The sequence below is a fragment of the Neomonachus schauinslandi genome, chromosome 11 (assembly GCF_002201575.2).
Source record: "Neomonachus schauinslandi chromosome 11, ASM220157v2, whole genome shotgun sequence".
Taxonomy (NCBI): domain Eukaryota; kingdom Metazoa; phylum Chordata; class Mammalia; order Carnivora; family Phocidae; genus Neomonachus; species Neomonachus schauinslandi.
Genome location: NC_058413.1, coordinates 94179533 through 94201224, shown reverse-complemented (window position 1 = coordinate 94201224; position 21692 = coordinate 94179533). Strand labels below are relative to the sequence as shown.

At 37.6% G+C, this 21692-nt stretch overlaps 1 protein-coding gene across 1 annotated transcript in view; it reads left to right on the top strand.

Moving 5' to 3' along the window:
- The window catches only part of LOC110586266 (alpha-tectorin), a 188285-nt gene that overhangs the window by 721 nt on the left and 165872 nt on the right, over positions 1–21692 (top strand). The window lies entirely within an intron of this gene.

The following is a 21692-nucleotide window of genomic DNA, read 5'->3' as shown; positions in this document are numbered from 1 at the left end:
CCCAGGGAGGTTTGGTGGGGAAGGGAGCTGGCGGGCATTTCCAGGCTCTTGGGACACTAGGCCTGCTCCTTCCAGGCGGCTGATGAAAGGATGCGTTAGTTTAAGACGGGCTTCTGGGAGAATCGTTTTGCCCTCAAGTTGGGAGACGCTGAGAGTAAGGGGATTGGAGTAAGATGGGGCCTGGGAGGAGTACCCTGTCCTGGGATCTGGGAAGGGGGCAGTGTAAGGGTCCTGTGTGGAGCTTCATTCTTTGTTGAGAACGGGGAGTACAGAGTTCTAGATCCTCTCCCAGGAAGACATCTGGGAATTGTTGAAGCGAGAAGATTTCATACTGTCTTCTCTTGAAACAGTGATTTTAGAAGTTGTAGTTAAGGAAAGTTGGTTGGAAGAGTTCAACTGTTAACAGCCAGTTGAGGAAGGAGGAGCTCTAGTCTGAAGGTTGCTCAGTTAAGGAGAGCTTGTAGGCACCGCCTAGGGCTGTTGTTTGGGGAAGTTAGCAACCCTTTTAGGTCCAGACACAGGCTTAGCTGGGGTTGTCCCTGTTCTTTTTACGCTGCCCTGGAGCTCTTAAATTGGTTTCCAAGAGGCCATCTTGAGCAAAGAGATTACGTGTAGGTGCTGAGGACTAATGAAAACACTCAGCCTTTGGGTACTGAGGCATTAGAACTAGATCTCTAGGGTAAGAGCTTTCAGACTTTTTTTTTTTTTTAATCATGCCCCATGTTAAGAAGTACTTTTTACATTATCATCTAGTACATACCTATATATGAATGAAAAGTTTCACAGAGCACTGTTTACCCTTATTACATGTGATGCGTTCTGATAATTTCTATTATGTTCCATTCTCTTTCATTAAAAGTGCTGACTGAAATCCACTAAATTGATTTGTGGGTCACAGGTTGCACTTTGAAAAACACTGTCTCCTAGGCACATTTCTTTGGCTTCAGTTAGTGTTCTCATGTTGTATGCTTCTAAAGAGCCAGGATGATTATAAGGAGATGGGTTTGGGTGGGGGTGCAACTGACTGCTTTATTTGTTTACATATTTATGACGTAGCATATTTGGCATTTTGGAACATAATCTTAATCTTTGATATCTTAATCTGGCCTGATTATTTTATGAAATTTTTGAAGTGTATGCTTTAATTTTCTCTATCCTTTGCCATGTGAAAGAAAACGAGAGGCCTAATTCCATTTAGTTGACTTATCCCTACAATATACTTAGGGTAATTTTAATATTATAGTGTTGTAAATATACACTGATTTGCTTTTCTGCTATTTAAAACCTCTCAAGCTGAAACCTAAACTCTTCTTATTCCAATAATATATAGTTTAATAATTCTACGTAATTAAAGATAAAGGTTCATGGCTTTAGTATATATTTTAAACTTAATCATAAACCTAAGTGTAACTTTGAGTCAGTTAACATCTAATTCCCCCCCGTGATGTTTTCATCTGTTTATAAAATAGATTAGGTCTTTATATGAACAGTATTATAATGAACATTAATAAGTATTGGTGAACAAAGTGAGAGACCTTCATGAATTTGCTATGTTTAAAAGTCTTTTTAAAGATTGTCATCCAGCCTATTGTTACACGATGTTGAGTGTCAAGTAATGTTGCCTGATTTCAGTAGGTAAATTTATAGGGTATGTATTTAAGACCAGTTTATTGGTGTTAATTCTTGTTGAGGATGCCTTCATATTATTTGGGACGTGGAATTCCAAGTCATAGCCATCAGGAAAGAATTACCCAAATTAAACTTCATCACTGGGGCCATAGTCTTGATGAGATGCCTTATGAAAGCATTTTTAATCATCTTCAAACTTTGTGTGTTGTAAATTACATATTTATTGACTATATCTTGGGTACTGGTGAGAGGATCTCTGTTGGCATGTATCAGCCATCCTTTAAAAATTATCTTTTTATCGTCCCGCATCGGGCTCCCTGCTCGGCAGGGAGTCTGCTTCTCCCTCTGACCCTCCCCCCTCTCATGTGCTTGCTCTCTCTCACTTTCTCTCTCTCAAAAATAAATAAATAAAATCTTTAAAAAAAAAAAAAAATTATCTTTTTATCAGGTGAATATTTGTTTTGAAATCTTTAGCTTTAAAGAATGTTTAAAAGCTTTCTTTTTGTGGTAGTTGCTTGGAACATGAAGGAAGAATCTCATTAATTTCGTTTTTCTGGGAATCATGTGTACCTGTCAATAAACAGTTGTGGAGAACTTACCCTGAGTGATTGTGTGTGCTTTTTTATAGTTTTCATTTTTTCTCTTGAACCTCAGACTCTTAGGTATGTCCACCTATAGCAGGCTCTTTTCTCCTAATTTTTGCTTCCAAACTGCTGTGGGTTTGGAAATTAGATGCTTATATTTGTTAGAACTTTGTGTAAAATAAGATTATGCAGCTCTGAATAATGTTCTTTCTATTGTATATGTATATATGTTTATTATATATACACAAATACTCTTTTTAGTGTATGAACTATGTGATATGTATTTTGGCTGGTCAGAGGCCTATTTACTGACCTCTTAATTGTGGGCTGTGTTTTAAGTGAACTCTTTATATACTTAGTCTAATTAGCTATATAAGAAAAAGTTCTAAAAAGTAACATGAAACTGACAGTGATACAATTTGGACTTTCAGAGTGAAGCAGTCAGCTGTGATTGTTGCCTTTGCCCTACATGCCTGAGTCATTAAGAGTTGCCGTTCCTTCCTTTCCAGTTGTTTTCGTTACCCTCTCCTGACTTTCATTTTTTTGAGATTAGAGTGCTAACAGCCTCACTATTGCCATTGTCTGTTATTCTCGTTCTACTTGATCTTGCATAGCTTCATCAGAGTACTCTTCCAAAGAACAACACCCGAATTTATCATTTCTCTCCTCAAAAACCATTAACTTCCTAGTGCCAGCATTGAATAAAGCCCATACTGTTTAGGTTGACATTGATGGTATTCTAGAGCCTCTATTTTTTTTCCTGACATTGTTTTTCCATCCTAACTGCAGATCCTCTGTTCCTGCCAAGCTGTCTGCTCATTGTACTTTCTTTTGTAACATTATTCCTGAAAGTCTGGGAAATGTGTTCTTCATGAATTCCTACTCATCATTTTATTACAGATGACCCTTCTTCCTTAAAGTCTTTCTTGCCTGTACTATCTACACTACTTTTCCTACATTGCTTTGTATTATTTGTATATATTGTTTGTACCCCTGTTAGATTGAAAATTCATAGAGGACAGGAGGCTCAAATAACCTCTAATCTTTAGGACACCTAGCACAGGGTTTATCAGAGTTCATGGACCAAGTGAATCAGAATTGACTGAATTTGTGGTGAAAATTGCAGGTCTCTGAAAATTCCACCCTCGACTTAGTAAATCAGAATCTTGGGATTTGCCTAGGTGGATCTTCTGTACAGTAAAATTTGAGAATTACTTACCTAGCATTATGCTTTACATTGCAGTAGGTACACACAGTTTTTGAGCTGTCCCATTTGTCTGGACTTCTTTCTCAGCATTCATAATAATAATAATGACAATTTGTTGACTACTTACTGCATGCCAGATACAACTAGATGCTTTAAAAACGTCATTTAATCTTCACAGTGACTAATGACTACGAAATAGCTATTAATAGTTCCATTTTACAAATGAGAAGGCAGGCATAAAGAGGTAAGTAACTTGTTCAAATTCCAGTGCAGATCTGTGATTGAACTTAGGCCTAACTGAAGCCCCGTGCTCTTACTCACAGTGCTCTTCTAAAAACAGATTTGAACAAGATGACACACTTCCCAAAACTCCAGACTGTGGCTTTGTGAAACTTTTGCTAATAATTCATTAATGGCCCTTAGGAATGTGATCTATTACTGGCACTGTTAAGAAAAGGATAATTTAAAAGTTCTGAGATTAGTGCTCTTCCGGTGATTTTCTTAATTTCTTTCGATTTTGTCATACTCATCACCAGTGTACTTGATTTTCATTTCACTGCCAGAAGGTGTTACATCAAAGTAAAATTCACTCTTTAATTCATTCGGCAAATATTTGTTGCCCTGTGCCAGATATTCCTGCATGTCACACTGAGCTGGACCGACAAATCTTTACCTTTGTGGGACTTAGGTTCTGGTGGAAAGGGACTGAAGCCCTAAATTAACATATACTGGAAAGTGCCATAAAGAATGAGAGAGGCTGGAGTGATTGATGGTAGCAGTGGGGCTATTTTTGATGGGTTGGTCAGAGGCAGCCTTGTCGAGAAGGTAACATTTGTGTTTAAATTTGAGGCTTGGAAGTTGAGATGAAGCCAGCAAAACCAAGAGCCAGGTAAAAGGCATTCCTGTGAGAATGTCTTAGAGGGAATCAGCCTGGCAAGTTTTGAAAAGTAGAAAACCATGCTGGCTGAAACCTAGTGGGTGGGAGGAGGTGAGGTCAGAGAGGTGAGCAGAGAACAGATTGGAGGGAGCCCTGAAGACCCCGATAGAGATTGGGTTTCATTCTAAGTGTGAAGGGAACGAAGCCTTTGGAGAACTTAAAGGACATGATTTGACTTAGTATTTTGAAAAGATCACTTGGCTTCGTTGTGGAGGATGCGTTGTATAGTCGTGAGAGACCAGGAAGGGAGCTATCGCAGCAGTCCCAGTGAGAGGATGGAGGCTTCAACCAGAGTAAAGTAATGGGGATGGAAAGAGTTGGGTTTGAGAGATACTGCTGATAAACCTTGCTGATTAATTATTGCATGAGGGTGTGAGGAAGAGAGAAACCAAATACAGCTCCAAAGGTGGGGACTGGTGGAGGAAGAACAGGCTTGAAGAGGGAAATAAGAGTTCTGTTTTTGCCCTCTGTGTGCCTCTCCCTGATAATACATCCCTGCCCTCCAAGGATACCACAACCCTGAATTTTGGGTTTGTTACTCTCTGACTTTTCTTCATAGTTTGTATTACATATGTATGAGACCCTAAAGAATACGATGATTAATATTCTGTTTTTGCATTTTGTATAAGTGGAATTGTACTATATATATATATAATTGTGATTATTTTATCCTTTCAACAGTGTTTTTTTTTTTAAAAATACAAGTTTCATGTATACAGGTTTATAATTCACATCTGCATACACTACAGAGTGGTCACTACCATAAGTCTAGTTGCTATCCATCACCAGTCAGTTGACCTCCTTCATCTATCTCACTCCCCAGAGCCACCTTTCCCCTCTGATAACCATCATTCTATCCTCAGTATCTATGAGTTTATTTTTGTTGTATTTTGTTCATTTGTATTGTTTTTTAGATTCCACTTTTGAGTGAAATCATATGGTGCTTGTCTGACTTATTTCACTTAGCATAATACCCTTACGGTCTATCCATATTGTTGCAGATGGCAAGATGTCATTCTTTTTTATGCTGAGTACTATTCCATTGTATGAATATACCACTTCATCTTTATGCATCTACCTGTCGATGGACAGTTAGGTTGTTTCCATATCTTGACTATTGTAAATAACGCTGTAGTGAACATAGGGGTGCATATCTTTTTGAATTAGTGTTTTTGTATTCTTTGGATAAATACCCAAAAGTGGGATATAGCTGGGTCATATGGTGGTTCTATTCTTAATATTTTGAGGAACGTCCACACTGTTTTCCACAGTGGCTGCGTCAATTTACAATCCCACCAGCAGTATACAAGGGTTCCCTTTTCTCCACATCCTCGCCAACACTTGTTTCTTTGCTTTTTGATAATAGCCATTTTAACAGGTGTTAAATGATATCTCATTTTGGGTTTTGATTTGCATTTCCCTAATAGTGATGGTGAGCGTTCATGTGCCTATTGGCCATATGTATGTCTTCTTTGGAGAAATATTTATTTTGATCCCCTGCCCATTTTTTAATCGGGTTATTTGGATTTTTTTTTGTTGTTAAGTTGTATGAGTTCCTTGTATATTTTGGGTATTAACCCCTTATCAGATATGTGGTTTGTAAATATCTTCTCCCACTCAGTAGGTTGCCTTTTGTTTTGATGATGGTTTCCTTCACTGTGCATAAGCACATTAGTTTGACGTCCCATTTGTTTATTTTTGTTTTTGTTTCCCTTGCCTTTGGAGTCAGATCCACAAAGATTTTGCTAAGACTGAGGTCAAGGAGCTTACCATTTATGTTTTCATCTAGGAATTTTATGGTTTCAGGTCTCACATTCAAGCCTTTAATCCATTTTGAGTTAATTTTGTGTATGGTATAGGATAGTGATACAGTTTTTTTCTTTTGCATGTGGCTGTTCAGTTTTCCCAACACCATTTATTGAAGACGGTCCTCCATTGTACACTCCTGTTGTAGATTAATTGTCCATATCTGTGTGGGTTTATTTCTGGGCTCTCAGTTCTGTTCCATTGATCTGTGTGTCTGTTTTTGTACCAATACCACACTTAAAAAAATTGGAGTATAATTAATGTACAGTGTTATAATAGTTTCAAATGTACAATACAGTGATTCTATAATTCTTTACATTTCTCAGTGCTCCTCAAGATAAGTACCCTTAATCCCCTTTATCTATACCATACTGTTTTGATTGTTGTAGCTTTATAGCCTAGTTTGAAATCAGGTAGCATGATACTTCCAGCTTTCTTCTTTCTCAAGATTGCTTTGGCTGTTCCAGGTTTTTTATAGTTCCATACAAATTTTAGAATAATTTGTTCTAGTTCTGTGAAGCATGCCAATGGAATTTTGATAAGTATTGCATTGAATCTGTATTACTTTGGGTAGTGTGGACATTTTAACAATCTGAATTCTTCCAATCCATGAGCATGGAATATACTTCCATGTATTTGTGTCTTCAATTTCTTGATTTTAAAAGTCATTCATTTTGCTTAGAAAACCATAGAGAACTATCAATTGTTAATTTCCATTGCTCTGTAACATTTCATTTATGAGTATAATGTAATTTATCCCATTACCTGTTCTTGGATATAAGGGCCTTTTTTGGGCCAGGATTTTCAAAATTTCATGCAGTATTGTTGTGGACATTCTTGTGCTTGTTTCCTGGTGTACATATTACAAGTCCCCATAGATTTTACACTGAGAAGTAGAATTGCTATATTACAGGGTACGTGCATCTTCCACTTCACTAGACAATGATAAAGTGTTCCAAGGTATTCATACCAGTTTTTATCAAGGTATTTGTATTCCCACTAGCAGTGAAAGAGTTTCTGTTCTACATTTTCTCTGACACTTTGGTATTATCAGAATTTTTAAATTTTTTTTTTTTTAAGATTTTATTTATTCATTTAACAGAGAAAGCAAGAGAGAGAGAGCGCGCGCACAAGCAGGGGGAGCGGCAGGCAGAGGGAGAGGGAGAAACAGGCTACCCGCTGAGCAGGGAGCCCAATGTGGGTCTTGATCCCAGGACCCCAGGATCATGACCCAAGCCAAAGGCAGATGCCCAACCGACTGAGCCACCCAGCTGCCCCAAAGTTTTTAAGTTTTGCTGATTTATATAAAGTAGTATTTTACTGAGATTTTCATTTTCACTTCTGAATATTATTAAATTTTAACATCTTTTACATATATTAGTCATTTGAATTTTATCTTCTGTTAAATACTGTTCATGTCATTTTTCTATTGGATTGTTTGCCTTTTTCTTATTATTTTTAGGAGTTCTCCATATTAGTTACATGTGTTGGGAGCATCTTTTTCCAGTTTCTGATTTGTAGTTTTTCATGTTTAATGTCTTTTGATCAAAATTTTTTTATTTTTCTTGTTGATTTTTCCTTAATGGATTCTTTTTGTTTTGTTTATGAAATATTTCCCTAAATGAAGATCTTAAGCTCTTCTCCTATTAGAGAAAAAATAACTATCTTCTTCTCATAGGGATAAAGTTTGACTTTCGCATTTTATTGGGAGTTGAGTTTTTCTGTGTTGTGAGGTGACGATTCACTTTCCTTTTCCCAGATTGATAATCACTTGTCCCGAGACCAGTTACTGAAGTTTACCTTTTCCTACTGATGTCTTTGCCATTTGCTGCCATGTTCACATGGGCCTGTTTGTGGGCAGTCTTTTCTATTCCATTGATTCCCCCCACTCCATTGTTTAACAAAGTACAGTCAGTTCTTGATTCTTGTTTTTTATGGTACTTATGTAAAGTTGCCATGAACACTGAATGAGTGAATATGGAACCATTGCTCCTACAGGAGATACAAGGTTAGGTTCCTGCCAGCTTCTGATCATAACATTTTTGTCAACTGATTGCTACATTTTTTTTTAAACTTTTTTTTTTTTTACTTCTTTTTTTTTTTTGAAGATTTTATTTATTTGACAGAGAGAGACAGCGAGAGAGGGAACACAAGCAGGGGGAGTGGAAGAGGGAGAAGCAGGCCTCCCACCGAGCAGGAAGCCCTATGTGGGGCTCAATCCCAGGACCCTGGGATCATGACCTGAGCTGAAGGCAGATGCTTAATGACTGAGCCACCCAGGCGCCCCTTTTTTTTACATTTTTGTATGTGTGTCTGTTTAAAGATGCGTTATTCAATATATACTGTTGAGTTATTAACTTTGAATTCAGAGTGGATAGCACTGATAGTTCATGCCGCAGTAAATCTTATCTAACATGGATTTTCTCCATGAGGCATACCACAGGCTTCTTGTGCGTAAGAAGACTAGGCAGCACTTCCGCAGTTCACTTTGGAGCTGTTTTCAGTAGTGAATTCACCAACCAAAAACACACAAAAATGTGAAAAACATGGCACTAAATCACGAAAAGGGCACTTGTTTACAGTAGGAGAGCTGACACAGAATGACAGCATGGCCCTGTTCTATCTCAGCGGGAAGCATGCACGTTGGACACCTCAAATTAGTATCTACAAATAACTAGGAACATGCTGCAAGTACTGATTTTGGGGTTAGAAACAAATTTTATGGAGTGGGCCAATTTGCAAATTATGCTGTAATAATGACGCTCAACTATACTATGAAATCTTGTGAGAAGCAGTTTTTCAGGAAACCATTACCTTCAGCACTTTTTTTTCCTCTCTCATGCTTACACATGTCTTTATAACATTTTATTTTAAGAGAATAACTTAATGCAATGGATCTCTCAGATACTAAGTTCTGATTGCTAAATGCCATTGTCTCAATAAAAACACTTTTTGTTAGAGAATATTTTTATTTATAATCTCAGTATCATTATTTAGTTCATAGATAAATGAATTTTAGGAAAGAATTGCAGCCCTTAAAATGTTGAAAACAAGTGTAAATTATTAAACCCTTATTATTGTGACTTTTGTGTGAGGATCATATTTTCTCATAGGCGCTCTTAGTAACTTAGGGCGTAAGTTTTGTAAAGGCAAGTGCCCTTTGGAGGTTTTTAAAATGTTAATTTTAAAATTAACTCTATTAATTCCTCATCCGTTAGTGATATTTCTCCATGTGAACATAGGTAAAGGAGTCCAAGAAAGATAAATGAAGATTGTATACTTCATAAATCAAACCTCTCACAAAATGCATTTATTGAGACTTGGCTAGTTTATCCTTTACTCACCATTTAAGATTTTTTTTTAAATTTCTTTATTCATGAGAGACAGAGAGAGAGGCAGAGGGAGAAGCAGACTTCCCGCGGAGCAGGGAGCCCGATGCGGGACTCGATCCCAGGACTCTGGGATCATGACCTGAGCCGAAGGCTGACGCTTAACCATCTGAGCCACCCAGGCGCCCTCACCATTTAAGATTCTTAAGTGAATTGGTGTTAATTTGATAAGTGTGCTGAGAGAGTAAAACCAGAAATTTGGGGCTTCACCTATGTTCATCTTTTTTTACATACACAGCATATATTTTATTCCTTAATTTTTTGAAATATTTTTATTGTGGTAAAATATAAAATGTACCATTTAAGCAACATTTTTAAGTGTATAGTTCAGTGGCATGAAGTACATTCATGGTGCCATCCTTCTCCAGAACTTTTGCATGTTCCCAAACTGAAACTCTGTCTTCATGAATCAGGAACTCCTTATTCCCCACTCTTCCCTAGCCCCTGGCAACCATCATTCTATTTTCTGTGTCTATGAATTTGGCTACTCCAGCTACCTCATACAAGCATAACCATATGGTATTTGTCCTTTTGTATCTGGTTTCTTTCACTTACCATTGTCTTCAAAGTTCATTCATGGGTCACAATTTCTTTCCTTTTCAAAGCTAAATAATATTCCATCATATGGATAGACCACATTTTCCTTATCCACTCATCCATCCATGGATAGTGGGGTCATTTTCATCTTTTGGCTATTGTGAATAATGCTGCTATGAACATTGGTGTACAAGTCTTCCCAAGTTCAAGCTTTCAGTTTTTTTTATATATCTACAAGTAGGATTGCTGGATCATACTGTAATTACAGGTTTAATTTTTTGAGTAACTGCCATGCTGTTTTCCACAGCAGCTATACCATTTTACATTCTCACCAGAAAGGCACGTATATTCATCTTTAGTTACCAAACAGTGCCTATTGTTCTGAAGTATGGCGGAAATCATTAGCTTTTGTGTATGAAATGTAAAGTATATGGATACTAAAATAATCGGCATTAAATTTGTTGTGGCTATAGTTTTTGCAGAAGAATTTAACTTGTGCTAGGTAGCAAGTATTTCTGACTGCTCCTGATTCATTGCTCTATCATTTCATCTCTTATTTTTGGAATCTCCATGGAAAGGTACACATAATTATGCATTTCAGTGGTAGCTACGAAGCATTTTTGTTCACAAGTACTCAGATCTCCGAGTTTATTAATAAACCTGCTTTTTTTTATTTTGTAAAATACATTTGATATACACACTCAGAAGTGATTAGAAAACTCATTGATTAGCACATTTATGGAGTGCCGATTATATGCAAAATTCCTGCCCTTGATAGATACAAAGAAGCATTATGGTATGGTCATTTCCCTCAAGATCTATATAGTCTAAGGCCGTGAGACACAAACAGGTGAAAATCACATCACTGTGCACAGTTCAAATGATAATGGCATGTGGGACAAAAATGATGCCATGCCAACATGTGATTGATTAATTGCCCACTGAAAGTTTTAGGCAACAGATTCCATGAGCTCAGCTCTAAGGAAACAGATCATTATGGCAGGCAATATCTGAAAACCTTTATCTGTGAAGTATATTCTGAGCAAGGTGTCGAAGAATACATAAAATTAAGTGGCACTAATTGGCATAGTCCTGGGACCAAAAAAAATTAGATCAAATCTATTTAACAAAAATATACCCCCAGGTGTATATTAATGCTCCCATGCTCCCGGGGTAGTGATGGTGGTAGGGATAGGGGTAGCAGTAGAAGCAATAGTAAGTGGATATTTATTAAGTGCTTCTTAGTTGCCAGACACTGTGCTAAACACTTTTTACCCGTTTTATCTCCATTCTTTAGCAACCCTATGAGCTATGAGCTAGGGGCTATCTCTTACCCCTTTTTATGGACAAGACTCAGAGAACCCAAGTAATTTGCCCACCATCACACAGAGTAGTGGAGTCAGTCCTGACTCACCTCCAGGCAGTTTGGTTTTAGAATGGCAGGTGTTACCCTTGGGCAATACCTCCCTAACACTAAATGTGAAGGGGCTAGTGAATTTTTTTTTTTTTTAAATGACTTGTAAACTTTGCAGCTTCTCTGTGTGGCTGATGTTTAACATTCTGGTAATCCCTGGTTATGAGCCAGAATGGTTTGTAAACAACTCTAGAAGGTTGCATGCAGAGTAGTGAACTAGTAGTTTGTTCCTAATAAGGCCTTGTTTTAACTTGATAACTTCTGTAGGTGTTCAGGAGGAGAGATAATGGGGGTAATCTCTTCTGTAAACAGCTGAGTAATGACCTTAAACTTGTGTATTCACAGCTGAAAGATAGCCTGCATATATGATTTTCTTCTAATGAAAACTACTCTGTTCAAGAAACTAATATCCGGGCGCCTGGGTGGCTCAGATGGTTAAGCATCTGCCTTCGGCTCAGGTCATGATCCCGGGGTCCTGGAATCGACTCCCGCATCAGGCTCCCTGCTCAGAAGGGGGCCTGCTTCTTCCTCTCCCTCTGCTGCTCCCCCTGCTTGTGCTCTTTTGCTCTCTCTGTCAAATAAATAAATAAAATCTTTAAAAAAAAAAAAAGAGAGACTAATATCCATTGCTTTTTGGTGAGAACAGGAAGTTGATAATTTTTGTGCCTTTGGTGACTAGACCAGTCAGTCCTGCTACTTAGTTTTGTGGTTCGGGTACATTGATATGGTTATAAGAGGTGTTTTGGCTGTAAAGGTTTTCAGTTATTTTAATAAGTTGTATTTCTATGATTTGTGTGTGATGCCATATACTGTTGACATGAAATATTCTTGTTTTTAGTAAAGATAGCATGCATGACTCAACAGAGTAGGGGTACAAAAAGTATGACTTAGCATGCTGATTGGACCATGGAAACTCAAACAAGTCACCACAGTTTAGTGTCCTGTAAACAGAGATAAGTGTTAGTTTGTCTATTTCAGAAGGTGGTTATGGAAATTACTAGGCTTTAAAAGATTGTGAATCTCGGTGTGGGGACACTTGGCTTTTGGGGAACTTCAACTCAAGAATAAATGTATCTACCTCTTGAATTTTGAGTGAGTGCAACATTAAAGCCTTGAGATTTTCCCAAATGGAATCTGGCTGCATAGAAAGGTAGGGCTGGATGCAAATTTGTTGGTGAAGGAGTCGAGAGGGGAAATTAAGAGGGAACTCTCCTTAGAAGCCATTGAAGTAAAGGGTATAGTGAATGTTAAACTTTTTTCATTGTTCTTGTGATTGCTGAAAGTGTATGGAAAGTGCTTTTTTTTTTATATATTTCAGAATGCCTGATTTCATAGGATATAGACAACTCACTTAAGCCAACATTTCTGGACAGTAAGAAGCTGTGCAAATCAAGAAAGAAGTGCTTAGAAATATTTTCACATAAGGAGGTACTTAAGTCTAAATAGCAGTATTTTCTTTTTTATGTATGTGTTTATTTTTATTTTATTTTTTAAATAGCAGTGTTTTCTTAACTTTTGTCTTCTCAAATACTTTTCCATCAAAATCATGAAATTCGTGGGCTAGAGCATTCAGATCAGAAATTTCAAGTGCTGTGTTTACATCTAGTAGACCCTGGGCATGACAGGAAGTCATGTTTGCTAACGTGCTGTTGTAGATGAGAAAACAGACTCTTTGTCCAATATCAGACGTGCTGCGTGTACAGTGTAGTTCTTTAGTAGACAATACAGACAGCTCTGAAGTCCTACTTGCCCATAGCATAGAGTCACAGTTTTATGCACATCTTTGGTGCCACTAATAATAATGAAGTAAATGAATCTGGGGTAGATATTTTAATGTCTGTCATGCTTTTAAGGTGAAGCCAAGTGCTGTGCTAAGTGAAGGGAGTAGCAGTGCCCTACTAAAAAAAGCATAATCCCAAGGACTGACCAAGAGTCAGAATTCACATTTCATTTGGCAATGTTGGGTTTGTTTGGGTTTTTTTTGCTGTTTTGTTTTTTTTTTTTAATCATCTACCAAGAAGAGTTGATGTGCCACATTATTACCCTTGGATGTAGTTTAGTGTACAGCTGAGACTGAGAAACAGGGTAGTTCAGAGCAGGGTGTGAAATTGTGGTCGCATGGTGTGTTCTGATAATGGACTTATCAGCTACAGTCAAGTTGGGAACTTGGAATGCCCAGAGTAAATTTATGAATTACTGAACTGTAATTCTACAGACTAATTCTGAAGCTTTATAGTTTTTTTTCCTTATTTTTCATCCAAAGAAGCCATCCACTTAGGGGTATTAAATAATGGTCAGGGGAGGTTAAGTAAGATAAAATTGCAGGTATACATACTGTATGATAAATGAAATTAGAAGTCATGCATGATGACACTGTCTAGCTTAATGATATTGCCTTGGACAGTGTCCCTGAAGTGTTTTTATGGGTGAGATAGCTGCCATTTATGACTTTAGCTGCAAAAGCTTGTTAATGGAATACTTGACAAACTTTAAAAATGATTATTATGTAGATATATATTTACTGATATAGAAAGTTTTTCATGAGCTATTTAGCAAAAAGGCAGGTTACACAAGGACCTAAAAGTGAATCAGTTTTGTTTAAAAAAAATATGTATCATGGAATATTATGCAGCCATCAAAAGGAATGAGATCTTGCCATTTGATATTATGCAGCCATCAAAAGGAACGAGATCTTGCCATTTGCAACGACATGGATGGAACTGGAGGGTGTTATGCTGAGCAAAATAAGTCAATCAGAGAAAGACATGTATCATATGACGTCACTGATATGAGGAATTCTTAATCTCAGGAAACAAACTGAGGGTTGCTGGAGTGGGGGGTGGGGTGGGAGGGATGGGGTGGCTGGGTGATAGACATTGTGGAGGTTATGTGCTATGGTGAGTGCTGTGAATTGTGCAAGACTGTTGAATCATAGATCTGTACCTCTGAAACAAATAATGCAATATATGTTAAGAAAAAAAAAAAGAAGAAGATAGTAGGAGGGGAAGCATGAAGGGGGGGAAATCAGAGGGGGAGACCAACCATGAGAGACTATGGACTCTGAGAAACAAACGGAGGGTTCTAGAGGGGTGGGGGGATGGGTTAGCCTGGTGATGGGTATTAAAGAGGGCATGTTCTGCATGGAGCACTGGGTGTTATGCACAAACACTGAATCATGGAACACTACATCAAAAACTAATGATGTAATGTATGGTGATTAACATAACAATAAAAAAAGTTAAAAAAAAAATGTACATAGCATGGAAGAATGGCCCAGGAAAAACACACACCATTAGGTGCTTCCTCAGGCTTAACCTACTTGCTAAATCTGTTGACCAATGCTTCCTGGTTTGGCTGTGGCTCTAAATATGCTATGATATGCTTCAGATATGAAAAGCTTTTGGTAACACTTATTTATATGCTTAGCTCACCTAATAAAAAGGGAAACTATACCTAAATGAAAACTATATGGGGTTATAGGTTTTTTGCTAATTTTCAAATTGGAAATTTTAAAAAATTCAGAATGTCTATCACTTGTATTGTTTAAAACAATTATTTAGAAAGAAGCTTTTTTTTTATTATGTTAATCACCATACATCACATCATTAGTTTTTGATGTAGTGTTCCATGATTGTTTGCATATAACACCCAGTGCTCCATGCAGAACGTGCCCTCTTTAATACCCATCAACAGGCTAACCCATCCTCCCACCCCCCCCACCTCCAGAACCCTCTATTTGTTTCTCAGAGTCCATAGTCTCTCATGGTTTGTCTCCCCCTCCGATTTCCACCCCCTTCATTCTTCCCTTCCTACTATCTTCTTCTTCTTCTTTTTTTTAACATGTAATGTATTATTTGTTTCAGAGGTAAAGGTCTGTGATTCAGTAGTCTTACACAATTCACAGCGCTCACCATAGCACATAACCTCCCCAGTGTCTACCACCCAGCCACCCCATCCCTCCCACCCCCCACGACTCCAGCAACCCTCAGTTTGTTTCCTGAGATTAAGAATTCTTCCTATCAGTGAGGTCATATGATACATGTCTTTCTCTGATTGACTTATTTTGCTCAGCATAATACCCTCCAGTTCCATCCACATCATTGCAAATGGCAAGATTTCATTCCTTTTGATGGCTGCATAATATTCCATTGTATATATATATATACATATATATACATATATATACCACATGCTGAGCAAAATAAGTCAATATTTTGCTCAGCATGTATGTATGTATATATATGTATATATATATATATACATATACATATATATACATATATATATACATACCACATCTTCTTTATCCATTCATCTGTTGATGGACATCTTGGCTCTTTCCATAGTTTGGCTATTGTGGACATTGCTGCTATAAACATTGGGGTACACGTACCCCTTTGGATCCCTACATTTGTATCTTTGGGGTAAATACCCAGTAGTGCAATTGCTGGATTGTATGGTAGCTCTATTTGCAACTTTTTGAGGAACCTCCATACTGTTTTCCAGAGTGGCTGCACCAGCTTGCATTCCCACCAACAGTGTAGGAGGGTTCCCCTTTCTCCGCATCCCCGCCAACATCTGTCATTTCCTGACTTGTTAATTTTAGCCATTCTGACTGGTGTGAGGTGGTATCTCATTGAGGTTTTGATTTGGATTTCCCTGATGCTAAGTGATGTTGAGCACTTTTTCATGTGTCTGTTGGCCATTTGGATGTCTCTTTGGAAAAATGTCTGTTCATGTCTTCTGCCCATTTCTTGATTGGATTCTTTGTTCTTTGGGTGTTGAGTTTAATAAGGTCTTTAGAGATTTTTGATACTAGCCCTTTATCTGATATGCAATTTGCAAATATCTTCTCCCATTCTGTCGGTTGTCTTTTGGTTTTGTTAACTGTTTCTTTTGATGTGCAAAAGCTTTTTATCTTGATAAAGTCCCAATAGTTCATTTTTGCCCTTGCCTCCCTTGCCTTTGGCGATGTTTCCAGGAAGAAGTTGCTGCGGCTGAGGTCGAACAGGTTGCTGCCTGTGTTCTCCTCTAGGATTTTGATGAACTCCTGTCTCACATTTAGGTCTTTCATCCATTTTGAGTCTATTTTTGTGTGTGGTGTAAGGAAATGGTCCAGTTTCATTCTTCTGCATGTGGCTGTCCAATTTTCCCAACACCATTTGTTGAAGAGACTGTCTTTTTTCCATTGGACATTCTTTCCTGCTTTGTCGAAGATTAGTTGACCATAGAGTTGAGGGTCCATTTCTGGGCTCTCTATTCTGTTCCATTGATCTATGTTTCTGTTTTTGTGCCAGTACCATACTGTCTTAATGATGACAGCTTTGTAATAGAGCTTGAAGTCCAGAATTGTGATGCTGCCAGCTTTGCTTTCAACATTCCTCTGGCTATTCGGGGTCTTTTCTGGTTCCATACAAATTTTAGGATTATTTGTTCCATTTCTTTGAAAAAAGTGGATGGTGTTTTGATAGGGATTGCTTTGAATGTGTAGATTGCTCTAGGTAGCATTGACATCTTCACAATATTTGTTCTTCCAATCCATGAGCATGGAACGTTTTTCCATTTCTTTGTGTCTTCCTCAATTTCTTTTATGAGTATTTTGTAGTTTTCTGAGTACAGATTCTTTTCCTCTTTGGTTAGATTTATTCCTAGGTATCTTATGGTTTTGGGTGCAGTTGTAAATGGGATAGACTCCTTAATTTCTCTTTCTTCTGTCTTGTTGCTGTATAGGAATGCCACTGATTTCTGTGCATTGATTTTATATCCTGCCACTTGACTGAATTCCTGTATGAGTTCTAGCAGTTTTGGGGTGGAGTCTTTTGGGTTTTCCACATAAAGTATCATATCATCTGCAAAGAGTGAGAGTTTGACTTCTTTGCTGATTTGGATGCCTTTTATTTCTTTTTGTTGTCTGATTGCTATGGCTAGGACTTCTAGTACTATGTTAAATAGCAGTGGTGATAGTGGACATCCCTGCTGTGTTCCTGACCTTAGGAGGAAAGCTCTCAGTTTTTCCCCATTGAGAATGATATTCGCTGTAGGTTTTTCATAGATGGCTTTTATGATATTGAGGTATGTACCCTCTATGCCTATACTCTGAAGAGTTTTGATCAAGAAAGGATGCTGTACTTTGTCAAATGCTTTTTCTGCATATTGAGAGGATCACATGGTTCTTGTTCTTTCTTTTATTAATGTATTGTATCACATTGATTGATTTGCAGATGTTGAACCAACCTTGCAGCCCAGGGATAAATCCCACTTGGTCGTGGTGAATAATCCTTTTAATGTACTGTTGGATCCTATTGGCTAGTATTTTGGTGAGAATTTTTGCATCCATGTTCATCAAGGATATTGGTCTGTAATTCTCCTTTTGGATGGGGTCTTTGGTTTGGGGATCAAGGTAATGGTGGCCTCATAAAACGAGTTTGGAAGTTTTCCTTCCATTTCTATTTTTTGGAACAGTTTCAGAAGAATAGGTATTAATTCTTCTTGAAATGTTTGGTAGAATTCCCCTGGGAAGCCATCTGGCCCTGGGCTTTTGTTTGTTGGGAGATTTTTGACGCCTGCTTCAATTTCCTTAGTGGTTATAGGTCTATTCAGGTTTTCTGTTTCTTCCTGAACTTTCTTCAGTTTTGGTAGTTGATACATCTCTAGGAATGCATCCATTTCTTCCAGATTATCTAATTTGCTGGCTTAGAGTTCCTCATAATATGTTCTTATAATTGTTTGTATTTCTTTGGTGTTGGTTGTGATCTCTCCTCTTTCATTCATGATTTTGTTGATTTGGGTCATTTCTCTTTTCTTTTTGATAAATCTGGCCAGGGGTTTATCAATCTTGTTAATTCTTTCAGAGAACCAGGTCCTAGTTTCGTTGATCTGTTCTACTGTTCTTTTGGTTTCTATTTCATTGATTTCTGCTCTGATCTTTATTATTTCTCTTCTCCTGCTGGGTTTAGGCTTTATTTGCTGTTCTTTCTCCAGCTCCTTTAGGTGTAGGGTTAGGTTGTGTATTTGAGACCTTTCTTGTTTCTTGAGAAAGGCTTGGATTGCTATATACTTTCCTCTTAGGACTGCCTTTGCTGCATCCCAAAGATTTTGAATAGTTGTGTTTTCATTTTCATTGGTTTCCATGAATTTTTTTAATTCTTCTTTAATTTCCTGGTTGACCCATTCATTCTTTAGTAGGATGCTCTTTAGCCTCCATGTATTTGAGTTCTTTCTGACTTTCCTCTTGTGATTGAGTTCTAGTTTCAAAACATTGTGATCTGAAAATATGCAGGGAATGATCCCAATTTTTGGGTACCGGTTGAGACCTGATTTGTGACCTAGGATTGATCTATTCTGGAGAATGTTCCATGGGCACTAGAGAAGAATGTGTATTCTATTGCTTTGGGAAGGAATGTTCTGAATATGTCTGTGAAGTCCATTTGGTCCAGTGTATCATTTAAAGTCTTTATTTCCTTGTTGATCTTTTGTTTAGATGATCTGTCCATTTCAGTGAGGGGGGTGTTAAAGTCCCCCGCTGTTACTGTATTGTTGTCGATGTGTTTCTTTGCTTTTGTTATTAATTGGCTTATATAATTAGCTGCTCCCATGTTAGGGGCATAGATATTTACAATTGTTAGATCTTCTTGTTGGATAGACCCTTTAAGTATGATATAGTGTCCTTCCTCATCTCTTATTATAGTCTTTGGTTTAAAATCTAATTTGTCTGAGATGTAATGTATGGTGATTAACATAACAATAAAAAATTTTTAAAAAAATCTAATTTGTCTGATATAAGGATTGCCACCCCAGCTTTCTTTTGGTGTCCATTAGCATGGTAAATGGTTTTGCACTCCCTCACTTTCAATCTGGAGGTGTCTTGGGTCTAAAATGAGTCTCTTGCAAACAGCATATCGATGGGTCTTGTTTTTTTATCTAATCTGATACCTGTTTTTTTTTTGATTGGGGCATTTAGCCCATTTACATTCAGGGTAACTATTGAAAGATAGGAATTTAGTGCCATTGTATTGCCCGTAAGGTGACTGTTACTGTATATTGTCTGTGTTCCTTTCTGGTCTATGTTGCTTTTAGGCTCTCTCTTTGCTTAGAGGAGCCCTTTCTATATTTCTTGTAGGGCTGGTTTCGTGTTTGCAAATTCCTTTAGTTTTTGTTTGTCCTGGAAGCTTTTTATCTCTTCTTCTATTTTCAATGACAGCCTAGCTGGATATAGTATTCTTGGCTGCGTATTTTTCTCATTTAGTGCTCTGAATATAACATGCCAGTCTTTTCTGGCCTGCCAGGTCTCTGTGGATAGGTCTGTTGCCAATCTAATGTTTCTAACATTGTCGGTTACAGATCTCTTCTCTCGAGCTGCTTTCAGGATTTTCTCTTTGTCTCTGAGACTCGTAAGTTTTACTATTAGATTTCGGGGTGTTGACCTATTTTTATTGATTTTGAGGGTGGTTCTCTGTGCCTCCTGGATTTTGATGCCTGTTTCCTTCCCAAATTTGGGAAGTTCTCTGCTATAATTTGTTCCAATATACCTTCTGCCCCTCTCTCTCTTTCTTCTTCTTCTGGGATCCCAATTATTCTAATGTTGTTTCATCTTATGGTATCACTTATCTCTCGAATTCTGCCCTCATGGTCCAGTAGTTGTTTATCTCTCTCTTTCTCAGCTTCTTTATTTTCCATCATTTGGTCTTCTATATCACTAATTCCCTCTTCTTCCTCATTTATCCTAGCAGTTAGAGCCTCCATTTTTGATTGCACCTCATTAATAGCCTTTTTGATTTAGACTTGGTTAGATTTTAGTACTTTTATTTTTCCAGAAAGGGTTTCTCTAATATCTTCCATGCTTTTTTCAAGCCCAGCTAATATCTTTCAAATCATCATTCTGAACTCTAGTTCCGACATCTTACTAATGTCCATATTGTTTAGGTCCCTGGCAGTCAGTACTGCCTCTTGTTCTTTTTTTTGAGGTGATTTTTTCCGTCTTGTCATTTTGTCCAGAGGAGAATAGATGAGTGAGAGAACAAAATCGTAACAGGGTAAGAACATCCCCCCGAAAATATACACTAAACAAATCAGAAGAGACCTGAAACTGGGGGAATGAAAAGGGAAAGAAAGAAAAAAGAAAAAGAAAAAGATAAAAACAAACAAACAAACAAAGAAACGAAACAGAACAGAATATGATCAGATATGATCAGGCTGGTGCATAGATCAGTGCCACACACTAGATTTTGGGCGTATTTTGGTCTGTTAGAAGAAAGTGCCTCCCAAAATTTTAAAGAAAGAAAAACTTATATATGTACAAAAATAAGGATTAATACAATGAAGGGATGGAATATGACTGTAAAGATGAAAATTATAAAAGATTTTATAAAAGGAATTGATAAGAAGTTGGTTGAACAAAGAAAGAAGATGATTTAAAAAAAAAAGGGGAGAGAATGTGATCAGGCAGGAGACTAGAACAAAGCCATATACTAGAGATTTAGGGTATATTTTGGTCTGTTAGAAGAAACTGTATCCCAAAATTTTAAAGAGAGAACAACTTATATATATATATATATATATATATATATATATATATATATATATATACCAAAAGTAAGGTTAACTACTATGAAGGGATAGAATATGACTCTAAAAATGAAAAATAAAAAAGATTTTCTAAAAAAGGGATTGATAAGATGTTGGTTGAAAAAGGGAAAAAGAAAAATTCAGAAAAAAAATAAAGAAAAAGAAGTTTAAAAAAAATTAACTTTGAAAGACTAAAGAATCATGGTAAAAAAGCCATGGATTCTATGGGCGTTATTCCCCTAGTGCTGGAGTTCTGCTGTTCTCACTGATCAGTAAACTTGGTCTTGGCTGGCTGTTCTCGCTGATCTTCTGGGAGAGGGGCCTGTTGCCATGGTTCCCAAATGTGTTTGCTGGAGGCAGAATTGCCATGTCCGGGCTAAGTAATCTGCTAGGGTTTGCTCTCGGGAGCTTTTGTTCCCTGCAAGCTTTCTGTACAGCTTTGGAGGACGAGAGTGAAAACGGCAGCCTCCCAATCTCCACCCCGGAGGAGCCGAGAACTTGGGGCCCCATTCCTCAGTGAGCCCCCAGAGAAAAGCAGTCAGTCACTCCCGTCTCCCCGGTCTCCGGCCACACTCTGTGCTCCCCCGGCCTGTGACTGAGCTTTTCTGTCTCTGGCACCCAACCC